Genomic DNA, 12,748 nt, shown 5'->3' with positions numbered 1-12,748 from the left:
TTTCAAGTGTCTTTGCCTGGGTGGAGTTGTCTCACCCCTTGTCAGGTGGTGAACTCACTGGAAGCTGGTCCTCTATGTGACCTTTGTTCCCTGGAGGTTTTATATACCTCTTTAGATCAGAGTAAATATGGCCAAACTTGTATTTATGGCCAGAGCTGAGAGATCATGCTCACCCCCCCTTCAATAAACCCTCTGTGACAGTTTTCACTTTTGTGTATGTCAAACTCCACAGTCTTGCAATGTTTGCCCCCTATAATCCTGCTTGGGGGGAGGCGGCATCTGAGGGCCCTTTGTGTGCCCAGGAATTGAGATTGGTTATGGGCTTATGAGTGTACCCACTCTTCTGTTCTGTGGGGAGTATTAGGTGTCACTTTACTGTCCTTTCTGGCGACACCATCACCCTGAGAGTTGTTGCTCAGTCATGGGTATAGCCATTTTACCCCTCCCAGGGGAAGGCAAATGGCCTGCATATTCCAGTCCTTTTCAGGGTGCTCAGGCAAATAGCAGTCAACCAACTCACCCAGCTCATGGTTCATGGCCACCCAAGCTGAAAGTCCCCTCCTGGGCTTGCTGACTGTGACCCATTTCCCTGCTTCCCTGCTTAGGCACTCTACTGGATCAGGCACCCCCATTAGTTCTGTGTCTCCTCAGATCCCGAGACCACAATGACCAACCAAGAACTCTAAACTTTTTATCCCCAGAGCTTCTTTCAGAAAGAGATGTCTCTCACTGGAGCAGATTTCTAAGAGTCTTGATTTTGTACTCCAGTGTCGTGTCACTTTCCAGGAGCCAGCTTATGGAGGCTCCCCCTCTGTTTGTCTTCTGATATCTTCCCCATAGATTCATGACTCCATACCTCTTACTTTGAAAAAGCAGTCACTTTTTTACTTACAGAGTTCCATATATATTTTCTTACATCTCAGGCTGAATTCATGGGTGTTCAGAAAGGTTTGATAGATACCTGCTAAATTCAAGGGACCAAATGAAATGAGGTCTCCCTACTCTTCCACCACCTTGCCAAGTCCCCTGTCCATTGTTTAAAACCTATCTCACTTTTTCATTTTATTAGTTACTGTGTTATATATGTGATATGGAATGTGTCATCTTTTATGGAAGTTGGGATAAGAAGTATATCACTCTCTCCCATCCATGACTGCCCTTGCTCACTGGTGCTCCCCGCTTCCCACCTGCCACCCTCAGGGGGTTCTCTTGTTAATCTGCTGCCATCTCCTCAGCCACCTGCCCCTCTCTGATCTTGCCACTTGCAGACAGACCTCCTTGGCCCAGAGAGGCCGGACTCTGAGTCTTCACCTGATTGCCTTTCATCTGAGAAGTTCAAGGCACTTGTGGAATTTCTGCCACACAGGCCATGGGTCTTGTAGCACATTTGTAAGCATGGTTGCCATCTGGAAGAGACTGGTGATTATTGGTGGTGGAACCTGTGGCAAGACTTGTGGGGCACCTGGGTGGTTCAGTGGGTTAAGCCTCTCCTTCGGCTCAGGTCATGATCTCAGGGTCCTGGGATGGAGCCCCATATTGGACTCTCTACTCAGTGAAGAGCCTGCTTCCCCCCTCTCTCTGTCTGCCTCTCTGCCTACTTGTGATCTCTCTCTCTCTCTCTCTCTCTGTCAAAGTGTTATGTACCCACAGTGTTTGAGAACTATATGGCAGATATTGAAGTTGATAGAAATTAGGTAGAGTTGGCTTTGTGGGATACAGTTGGGCAGGAAGATTATCACCACTTGAAGCCTCTCTCCTATCCAGACACTGATGTTATACTGATGTGTTTCTCCATTGACAGCCATGATAGTTTAGAAAACATCCCATAAAAATGGACCCCAGAAGTCAAGCACTTTTGTCTCAACGTGCCCATCATCCTGGTTGGGAATAAGAAGGGTCTTTGGAATGATGAGCACACAAGTTGGGAGCTAGCCAGGATGAAGCAGGAGCCAGTGAAGCTGGAAGAAGGCAGAGATATAGCAAACAGGATTGGAGCTTTTGGGTACATGGAGTGTTCAGCAAAGACTGAAGACGGAGTGAGGGAGGTTTTTGAAATGATCATGAGAGCTGCTTTGCAAGCCAGATGTGCGAAGAAAAAATCTGGGTATTTTGTCTTGTGAAACCCTGCTGCAAGCACAGCCTTCATGCAGTTAATTTTGAAGTGCTGTTTATTAATCTTAGTGTATGATTACTGGCGTTTTTTCATTTATTTATAATTTACCTAAGATTACAAATCAAAAGTCAACTTGCTACCAGTATTTAGAAGCCAATCATGATTGTTAATGATGTCCAACCCACCTGGCCACCGATGTCCTTCTGACAGCCCTCCTCTGTACTCCCACAAGACACACCAGGTGCTAATTCAAGGAATTTATTAACTTGTTGCTTCTTTTTAGAAAGAGAAACAGTTGTTAACTTTTGTGAATTAGGCTGCTACTACTTTATAACTAACATGTCCTGCCTGTCATCTGTCAGCTGCAAGGTACACTGTTGAGTCCCTACTTCAGAGCCAGTTTTTTGAAAATGCTCATCCAGAAAGACCCAAGTCCAAGCAGCTGTGACAGTTACAGTTCTGTGGGTTCATGTTAGTTGCCTTATAGTTACTCTGTAATTAGTACCACTTAATGTATGTTACCAAAAAACAAACATATCTATCCCAGACTAGATGTAGTATGTTTGTATGATTGGATTTCCTAATACAGATATTTGTTATCCCTGCAGAAATTGTATTTTTTTAAAGAAGGTGTGTTTGAAAATAAAGTCAGACAGAAAATTAAAAAAATAAAAAAGAAGTACATCACACGGAAAAGGTGCATCAAATAAAACATGTAATAATTTGTAGGAAATTAGCATATCACCAAATTTAGCAGTTAGTTATCCCAATGGGTTGGCTTTTAGTGTACCTCATATTTATGTATATGGAATTTGATAGCAAAGTGAAAGATGTTTCACGTAACTAATGTAACAAAAATTAATGTCTGTGCATGAAACTCTCAGATACATACCAGTAAACTAGAGATAATAAGAAATAATTTATAATTTTTCTTAGAAATAAAATATTTCCTAAAATATAGAGTATTTCTTAATATTCTTATATATTTTTCTTAATATTGTTCCTACTTTTTGAAGGAATAATAACTATATTTTTGTAACAATGAGAAGGTTTGCCTTTATAAACCTTCAAATAATGCATAAAGAAAAAAGACAAGCTATTTTTTTAAGTAATATTATACCACTCAGAAGCAACCATTGTTGCTATAGCTATAGCTATCACTCCAGATAGCTATCACACCACTCAACTGGTGCATATACAGATAAAAGAATGGATGAATGGATGGATGGGATAAATGCTGTATCAGTCATCTATTGCTGTTTAAAAAAAATCACAAAATATCAGTGGTATTCAAAAAATAAGCACTTATTTCTCATTCATATTTCTGTGGGTCAGTTGGGAAAAGTTTTTTACAGCCTTCAAGTCTGTCAGTTGTTACTTATGTTTCACTTTGGTGCTCAGACTGGAGAAGTAGTTACAAGTGTATGAAGGACAGAAGAGCCAACAAAACATGCATAGAGACACATCTCAAGTCTCTGCTTGTATCTTGACTGTTAAGATCCAATTGGCCAAAGCAAGCCATGGATCAGATAAGTACACTTAACTTGAGGCAAAGGTGTGGATATAGAATTCTATTTATAGGGGAGTGAATAATTGAGACAAATATTCAATCTATTACAAATGGATAAATGGAAAGATGGAGAGACAATTTGATAATCTGGAAGAATTACACACAAAAAAGCTAACTGTTTAATTCTTGAATATAACAGAAAAAGAAAATGAATTAAAGGAATTCTTTAATGTCAAGTAAATGTTTTTCCACCATTGCTTGTTGTTGTTGTTGTTTTTATGTTCAGTTAGTCAAAATATAGTACATCATTAGTTTTTGATGTAGTATTCAATGATTCATTAGTTGTGTATAATATGCAGTGCTCATCACAGCACATGTCTGGTGATGAGTACTACAGCTATATTTGTTTTTTAAAAATATTAAACATTTATTTTTTTGGACTTTTAAAAATTGGTGTGTAATTGACATAACATATTATTTTCTGGTGTATAATGCAGTAATTCAATATTTTATTTATTATAAAGTGATTACCACAGTAAGTCCAGTTAACATCCATCCACACCATACACAATTATAATTTTTTTCTCATGATGATAAGTTTCAAGATCTACTCTTACAGCTATTTTTAAATATGCAAGACAATATTATTAACTATAGCCACTATCCTGTACATTACATTTCCATGGCTTTTTTATTTTATAACTGGAAATTTGTACCTTTTTCATCTCTATTCATTTCTTTCTGGGATTGAGATATTTCCAGCTTTGTTGCTCTTTTTCAAAATGGCTTTGATGATTTAGAGTCTTGTGTTGTTCCATATAAATTTTATTATTTGTTCTAGTTCTGCGACTGATTTAGATAGAGATTGCATGAAATCCTTACATTTCTTTGGACAGTATGAACATTTAAACAGTATTTGTTCTGCAAATCCATGAGCATGGGTTATCTTTCTATTTGTTTGTGTCATCTTCAATTTCTATCATCAATCTTTCATAGTTTTTGGAGTACAGGTCTTTCACCTCTTTGGTTTGATTTATTCCAAAGTATTTTATTTTGGGGGGTATAATTGTAAATAGGATTGTTTTCATAATTTATCTTTCCACCTCTTCATTATTAGTGTATAAATATGCAACACATTTCTGTACATTAAATTTCTCTCCTGAAATTTATTGAATTCACTTACCAGTTTTAATAATTTTTGGTGGCATTCATAGGGTTTTCTCTATATACTATCTATCATTTTAAATAGTGACCGTTTTACCTCTTCCTTACCGATTTGGATGGCTTTTACTTCTTTTTCTTATTTGATTGCTTGGGGCAGGAGCATATAAAAGAAAGACTGCTCTTATATTTATTATTTTTATTAGAGAAGTAATTTATATAGTAGTGTATAACATATAATGCTAATTTATTCATTATATAATTTACATTTTAACTCTTATTTATTTATTATAGAAATTATCTATGCAATGAATATAAAATAATTAATAAAAAAAGTTATTTGTGTAATATTGTTGAATTTATATTGAATGCTTCTGTTATATTTGTGCCATAATGTCTCTTTCCAAAACCTGGATACCAAGTCTACTCTGGGAAAGAGATAGTAGATAATAGGATAAGATATGATTTATAGTGTGTCAAAAATTTTGCTTACCAAAAGTAACTGCAATTTCCGCCATTAAAGATTAGAAGACACATGATGAATTTTTTCTTTATTTGAATGTGACCAACTAACCCAGGGGGTTTATATTTAAGGTACATTATTATCATTTGGGAAATGTTTTTAAATGCAAATTTTGTGTCTCCATTCCTGGAGAGTTTACTTCAGATAGAAACAAGACCTCTGTCAAAAAATGAGATGTATCAAATGCCAAAGCATTGTCAATACAAGTCTTTTTCAAAATTGTGTAGGGAAAGTGAGCAAAAAGAAAATTTATAATGACAATAAAGAATGAGTCAAAGCCTAGGGTGATAAAATTCAGTTGACAAATTAAATAACACTTATTACTTTTCAAGCCTGCACTAACACCTTTGAAGCAAACTTAATTAAATCTTGGCTAATGTGTTTGTTTGTTTGGGGAACTGTCTATATATTTCTCTACAAGTGATCATTTCATCATCTCCACATAATAAATTCTGTTTCTTCATATTTAATTAGGCTATCTATGCTATTATTCTTAAGATTTCATTAATATAATGGGAGAAATATTTACCAGTGTAAGACTTTTGCATTTCCCATTGTTCTAACATGCTTTTGCAAGTTAATTGTTAAATAAGACAATTTGAGAATGTTTACTCTAGTAAACAGATATGTAAATATGGATGAAAGCACACATAAACTGACAATAGTTTATCATTGAATTTATATGTCTATTTTTGAGACTTTAACTATCTCAGGTTTACTGGTTCTATATGCAGCCCAGGATATATTTTCCAACTCTGGGAAAAAAATGTCATAAAACTATGCCTTAAAATATTTACATTTTATCTCACTAACCCTTTATATTGTGCATTTTCATTACAAGGAATGTCATTTAAAGGCTGAAGAAGTATCATGGTGCTTTAGTCCTTTACTTATCAGAAGGACAAGAAGTAACTTCCCTGTCATTTTCCTGATTAGTGCCACTTTACTGCCTGCATTTGTCAGATGGCTATTTCATTAGTAACCAAGATGAAACTCTATATTGAACACTACATCTGAAATTAATGATATGCTATATGTTGGATAATTGAATTTTTTTTTAAAGATTTTATTTATTTATTAGTTAGAGAGAGAGAGAGCATGAGCACAGGCAGACAGAGTGGTAGGCAGAGGCAGAGGGAGAAGCAGGCTCCCCGCTGAGCAAGGAGCCCGATGTGGGACTCGATCCCAGGACGCTGGGATCATGACCTGAGCCGAAGGCAGCCGCTTAACCAACTGAGCCACCCAGGCGTCCCTGGATAATTGAATTTAAATTAAAAAAGAAACTCTAGAGTATTTCTGATATTCAGGTGATATCTACTGTCTTCATAGGAATTGTCTTAGACTCATCCACTGACTAGGTTTTACCTCTTAAATATATTGGAATGCCAAAGATTGATTAGAAACTCTTTCTTTTCCTGTTATATTATGGCTTCTCCTTTGGGTAAATAATATTTATTTAAGGTCTACAGTGCAACCGTGGAAAAATCAACCATTTCTAGACTATCATAGATATATAAGAAGAAATTCAATTATGGGGATGTCTGGGTGGCTCAGTCAGTTAAGCCTCTGCTTTTGGCTCAGGTCATAATCCTAGGGTCCTGGGATCTAGTTCTGCATCAGGCTCTTTGAACAGTGGGGACCCTGATTCTCCCTCTACCTACTGTTCCCCCTGCTTGTGCTTAATCTCTCTCTCTGAAAAATTAACAAATAAAATATTTTTAAAAAAGAAATTCAATTCTGGGTTTAAGGCTGGTGAGCTCTGGTACTCAGCCAGATATTTGATTATTATAATCAGGTTTCCCTACTACTGATGTTAGTGAGATTTCTGTTTTTTATTTTTTAATGAATAAAATAATTTGTATACAAACATATATAGTGATTAAAGAACATTTGATCAGAGTCTCAAATACATCCATCCCTTTGTAATCATGATGGAAATAAAAGCTAAAGTGATGAGGGGCTACTTCATTTGGCTGATCCAAAGACTTTTTAGCAGAATACATCATGTTCTATTGCTAATCCATAGCAACAACTTAACAAAATTACCAGGTATTTATTAAACACTTTTTTGTGTCTCAGGTACATGTAAGAAAAGTAGAATAAAGCTGCATACACTATATTTTGTTCAATTGTTAAGTGATTGTTTAAGTAAAAGCTTAAACTATATGCTAAACCTTCTTAGAAGTTGCATTCATTCTAGGAAGCATTGGCTATTTGTGGTCAAGGTAATTTTTGCATACTGATTATAATGTACCTATTATAAGAGGAAATGCACTTATTAGGCAGTTACAGGATGTCTTTTAAATGTTTGCTAACAACAGTGAACTTAGATTAAGGATTAATTATGCAGGTTCTGAATTATACAAATTACTGCATTTCTCCTTTTTTCTCCTGTCTTTTGCTCCTTTTTTGTCCCCTGAAGCCTGGACAGGTAAGAATTTATACATCTGTTTTACTACTTATTAGTTCTCAAGGAAAAATATTTAATGGGAGAAGTGAAATAAGGGCTCAAGATAATCTCTGGATTGATTTCAATTATCCATGCCACCTTTATACACCAGTATCATGACTAAATAGGAATTGACCATAATATTAAAGAATAACTTAAGCATACTAGTCACATCAAAGAACTCATCGGTAATTTTTGTTCTATTATCAAATGTGACTTGACCTTTCATAAATTCAGAAGCAAAAAGAAAGACTGATACTGTGCAGAATTTTGCTACAATATGAAGTCCTGACTGACTCTTACAACTAAAACAAGATTTTGAAATGAAGAGGACCTTGAAGATTAATTTGTAGTGTAGAAGTTTAGAGATCAAAAATAAAATAGACATTGCCATTTAAGACAGTTGTTAGTACAACCAGTAAAGAGATTATTAAGTAAGCTTCTAGATATCATCAATGGTGTTTTCCCTGCTAAACTGTAAACCAGTTTTGGTTATGTAAAAGATTATGTGGAACTGCTATCAGCAGCTGGCTTTGAATCTCCCCTCCCTTTTTAAAAAAAAACCTATATGTAAATATTAAAAGTGAAAAGTAAATCTCTAATCTCAGCTGTTAAAATATGGTCATTACTGAGGATATAATTTTGCAGAAGCTATGAAATTATGAAAAATATGAGAAACATGTAAGGAAAGGAAATAGCAAGAATATAGCAGTCAGATGCTGGAAATCACCACCAATGTGGATGAGATGTTAGCTGATGGTGGGAGATTCCTTTTTTAAATGAGCCAAACATTACTTTACTGAATGGCATCCTAGGGATGACTCCTAAAATATAAGCAGTTCTTGGTTATCTACATGAATGGGGGTTTACTGTGGTATGGATATTTGGACATTGTGTATATTTAACCAAAATTTGCTATATGTTTATTAATATAAAACTATTTTTTGAGTGGGGCATGGTGAATCTAACTTCCTAGTTGCATACTATATTAGGCTTACAAGGGCAAGAGAGAGAGAATAGAAGACAGAGAAAAGCTAGGTTAGGATTAAAAAGTCATAATACATATGAAGTTAATGGAGACATTAACTTCTGTTTGCTGTTCTGTTGAATAATCAGTGAAAGAGCTGTTTTTATTTTATATTTGTATCTTCTGCAAATGTCCTCAGAGGGTAAAATTTTAATACACTGAAACAAAGTAAATGATACAGGATTTTAGGTGTATATAATTTTTCTGCATATATCTATATACACTACCATCACTGAAAGCAGGATTCATTTCCCCAATTTCATGTTAGTTATGGAAATTCTAGAGTCCTTTGGGAGGCAATGTAGACTACCCTTGAACAATGCAGAGATTAGGGTCACTGATCATCCCCTTTCCCATGCAACTGGAAATCTGCTCATAACTTTGGACTCTTCCAAAACTTTACTAATAACCTAATGTTAACCAGAAGCCTTATCAATAACATAAATAACTAGTTAACACATATTTTGTATGTTATATGTACTATATACTGTATTCTTGCAATGAAGAAAGCAAGAGAAAAAAATGTTAAGAAAACCACAAGGAAGAGAAAATATATTTATAGTACAGTAAAGCATTTATAAAACAAGTGTGCATAAAAGCATACCTGTGTAGTTCAAACCCCATTGTTCAAGGGTCTAATGAAATGGTAGTTTGGGAAAGGGGTGATGGAAGAGAGGTAGTAGACACAGATAATAATTTCTCTCCTCTCATGAAGTGTTTATCTGTGTGACTTACACCTCCTGAAATATTTTGGACACCATAAAGGAACTTATTTGCCATGATTCTATCTTGAGTTAAAAGCCTTTTTAGAGTCAGAGATTGTGTCTGGTTAATGAGTTCTCACTTGCCAACTCTAGATGAGGCCATTTCTGATCATTTTATATATTTATTTTATTGGTTATTTTATACTTTAGTTCCTTTTAATAGTCAATCACTGCAGTTTTTATAGACACAGTCATGTCAGTAATTAAACAAAAACATTTTCAACTAATATACATATAATGAAATAATTACAGACCAATTGCTCTCTACTAAAGAAGGAAGTCTCTTTTGTAACAGGCAAAAAAATAAATCGCCAAGACTGTGAACTTACATGGTGACTACAGATTAATGACAGTGCAGTTTTTTTAAAGTGCAGCTTTTGTTTATATATATTATTTTTTATTATTATTTTAAAGAGAGAGAGTGCACACTCATGTGCGCAAGCGAGGGTTAAGTAAGAGGCAAAGGGAGATGGAGAGATAGAATCTTAACTAGATTCCACAACTAGCATGGGGACCAATGTGGGGCTTGATCTTATAACCCTGAGATCATGACCAGAGTTGAAATCAAGAGTCAGATGTTTAACCAACTGAGTCACCCAGGTGTCCCTGGTTATCTATGTTCTTGATGCAGTTACTAAAGCAGCTAAAAGAGAAAAAAGATACAGCTAAAAGAGAAAACAAAGAGAAGGGAGAATTTCAGGTGGCTGTGAAAAGATAGGCAAGGAGACTTTTAAAATTGTTTATTAAATATTTTAATAATCAAAAAGTTTAAAGTGAATGTTTTACTTAGTGATGACAGATCTGAAGGGAGAAGGTGTATTTCTACTGGTAATATGGGAATTTTGTTTGATGTGTAACAACAAAACTGAAGAATTAATAGAATAATCCTATTCTTTAAAAATGGCATTCAAATTACATACCTCTGTCGGTGTTTCATTGATATGTTAATAATGAAGCCTCAAATCTCTGTGGTAATATAATTTCTTCTCTTGTATTTGACTAATACTTTTCTGTTATCATACAGCTTTTGTTTATTTTGGGATACTTCATTATTATAGAAAGAAAGTCTAGATATCCTTTATAATTTTAAGGACAGAATAATTAAATCTTAACAAACAAATTACCTTCCTTTTAATATTGTCAATATAAACAAACTGACCTTTCTTGTTACCTGGAAGACAGTTATATATGAGGGAAACCCCATAAGACTATTAGCTTATTTTTCAGCAGAAACTCTGCAGGACCAAAGAAAGTGGCATGATATATTCTAAAGTACTAAATAGGAAAAATCTGCAGCCAAGAATATTCTATACAGTAAGGTTACCATTCAGAATAGAAGTAGAGATAAAGCATTTCTCAGACAAACAAAAAATAAAGGATTCATGGGAACTAAACCAGCCCTACAAGAAATATCAAAGGGCACTCTTTGGGTAGAAGGGAAAGACCATGAGTGAGAGTATGAAAAGTCAGAAGTAAAAAAAGCAGGAAAAATAAGCATATCTGTAAAAATCTGTCAAAAGATCCAGAAGATAAAGGAATGTAAAATATGACACCAAACCTAAAACTTGGGGGGTGGGGGTTGGAGCAGAAGTAAAGAATGGGATCAAACTTAAGCTACCATCAATTTAATATACATTGCTATATGGATAAGATATTATATACAAACCAAATCATAACCAGAAATCAAAACCCATTAATAAATATGCAAGGAATAAAGAGAAAGGAATTCAAGTATATTACTAAAGAAAGTCAACCAAAAAAATAAAAGAAAGCAAGAGAAGATCAGAGAAAAACTATAAAACATCCACAAAACAAGTAACAAAATGGCAATAAATACATATCTTTCAATAATTACTTTGACTATAAATGGCCTAAATGCTCCAAGAAAAAACACACAGTGATAGAATGAATAAAACTACAAGACCCATCTATATTCTGCCTCCAAGAGACTCATTTTAGAGCTAAGACACCTGCAGATTAAAAGTAAGGAGATGGAGGGGCTCCTGGGTGGCTCAGTGTGTTAAAGCCTCTGCCTTCAGCTCAGGTCATGATCCCCAGGTCCTTGGGTCGAGCCCCACATCAGGCTCTCTGCTCAGCAGGGAGCCTGCTTCCTTCTCTCTCTCTGCCTGCCTCTGTGCCTACTTGTGATCTCTGTCTGTCAAATAAATAAATTAAATCTTTTTTTAAAAAATGAGGAGATGGAGAAATACTTATCATGAAAATGTATGTCAAAAGAAAGCCAGAATAGAAATACTTATATCAGACAAACTAGATTTTAAGACATATCAAACTAGATTTTAAAAGAAGACTGTAACAGGAAAAAAAGAAGGACACTGTATAATCATAAAGAGAACAATCCAACAAGAAGATATAACAATTGTAAATATTTACAAACATAAATAAGTAATTGATAGTAACAAAATAAAATTAGAAGACTTTAATGCCACACTTATATCAATGGATAGACCACCCAAACAGAAAATCGACAAGAAAACAATGGTTTTAAATGACACACCGTTTAACAGATGGATTTAATTCAGAACATTCTATCCTAAAACAGCAGACTACAAACTCTTTTCAAGTGTACACAAAACATTCAGAATAGATTACAACTTGGGCCACAAAACAAGTCATGACAAATTCAAAATGATCAAAGTCATTCCATGCATCTTTTCTAACTATAGCATTATGAAACTAGAAATCAACCACAACAAAAAAATCTGAAAAGAGAACAATTACATGGAGGTTAAATAACATGCTACTAAATAATGAATGGGTCAACAAGGAAATAAAAAAAATAAAAATTACTTGGAAAAAAATGAAAATGAAAATACAATGACCAAAATATTTAGGAGGCAGCAAAAACTGTTTTATGTGGGAAGTTTATAGTAATACAGGCCTACCAGAAAGAAGTAAGAAAAATCTCAAATAAGCAGCCTAACCTTACCAGTAAAGGAACTAGAAAAAGAACAATAAACAGAATCCAAAGCTAGCAGAAAGAAGAAAGTGATAAAGATTAGAGCAGAACTGAAAGATGCAGAAAATTAAAAAAAAAAACAACTATGGAACAGATTGATGAAAAAAGAAGGTGGTTCATTGGAAAAATTATTAAAATTGATTAACCTCTAGACAGACTTGCCAAAAAAAGAGTGGACTCAAATAAACAAAATCACAAATGAGGGAGGACAAATAACAACCAAC

The 12,748-nt window shown here is 34.7% G+C and overlaps 1 pseudogene; it reads left to right on the top strand.

The window, feature by feature from the left end:
* Nucleotides 1-1,395: 1,395 nt before the first annotated feature.
* Nucleotides 1,396-2,120, top strand: LOC116861902 (annotated as a pseudogene).
* The last annotated feature ends 10,628 nt before the right edge of the window (nt 2,121-12,748 follow it).

This window comes from Lontra canadensis, unplaced genomic scaffold (assembly GCF_010015895.1).
Source record: "Lontra canadensis isolate GAN:19392208 unplaced genomic scaffold, GSC_riverotter_1.0 scaffold209, whole genome shotgun sequence".
NCBI lineage: Eukaryota > Metazoa > Chordata > Mammalia > Carnivora > Mustelidae > Lontra > Lontra canadensis.
The sequence above is the reverse complement of the archived record's forward strand: the minus strand, read 5'-3'. Positions and strand labels throughout refer to the sequence as shown.